Source organism: Myotis davidii, unplaced genomic scaffold (genome assembly GCF_000327345.1).
Source record: "Myotis davidii unplaced genomic scaffold, ASM32734v1 scaffold530, whole genome shotgun sequence".
Lineage (NCBI taxonomy): Eukaryota > Metazoa > Chordata > Mammalia > Chiroptera > Vespertilionidae > Myotis > Myotis davidii.
In genome coordinates, this window is record NW_006282272.1 from 1,019,159 (window position 1) to 1,020,380 (window position 1,222).

Here is a 1,222-nt window from a genome sequence, read left to right on the forward strand (position 1 = left end):
TTAGTCGTGTGTATGGCTTTCAGCATGAATATCCCAGGTGACAAAGGGTTAGATCTCTTAGTTGGGTGGGCATAGTATGAATTGGATCCTGTGAGTAGAGATTGCATTAGAGTAGAGGTGTCATCTTTTGGGTGTTTTCCCTAATGAATTTGCCCTCTAGATTATAAATGTAGAGTGATAGGAAATTCTCAGCAGGCAGTACCCCCTTTTCTCTTACCAGGTTAATTAGAAACCTGCCTGCTCTGGAATGTGTTCAATAGACAGTGGCCTTTTATTGAAATGTAATACTCAACTTACAAAATACATTCTGTAAGACAGATCTAAAAATATTAATCTCTACTCATATCATAGCAAAGGGAACAATCCTTTAAAGTTTTAATAAAAATCTTGATACAAGGTTATGATTCATTTCAGAACTGGAAGAACAGCTTTTTATTACTGCATGGGCATTTTTATGTCAGAGTCGCATGTGGGGGAGCCAGCCTAGGATGGCCCCCAATGATGGCCACCTCCTGGTATTCCCACCCTTGTATCATCCTCTCACGGTGGGCCATGCGACCGAGGGAACCCAGGTGAGGTGATGGAACATCACTTCCCAGATTAAGCTTGGAGAAACCAGAGCTTCCTCCTCAGGCTTCCTCTCTCGTGGAACACCTGCTGTGGGGGAAGCATGTGGGAAGCAGCCCTGTGGCCCACCAGGCACGGAAGTGAAGCCTCCTGCAAATTGTGAGTTTGAAAGTGGGGCTCTCTAGCCCCAGGCAAGTCTCCAGAGACTGCAGTCCTGCTGGAGAGTGCAAGCACCCAGCTAAGCCCCTCCCATTCCTGACTCTCAGAAATTGTGAGATAATAAATAATTTTTTATTATTTATTTTAAATTAAATCTTTATTGTTCAGATCATTACAGTTGTTCCCCTATTTTCCCCTTATAGCTCCCCTCCACCTGGTTCTCACCCCACCCTCTTCCCTTACCCCCCCCCCACAAAAAAAACCCCTGATTCTATTATAATCACGAGTTAATTCTGTTCATCAGATTATTCACTTGATTTTTTTTTGATTCACTTGATAGATGTGTATTTGTTGTTCATAATTGTATCTTTACTTTTCTTCTTCTTCTTCCTCTTCTTAAAGGATACGTTTCAGCATTTCATGTAATACTGGTTTGGTGGTGATGAACTCCTTTAGCTTTTCCTTATCTGTGAAGCTCTTTATCTGACCTTCACAA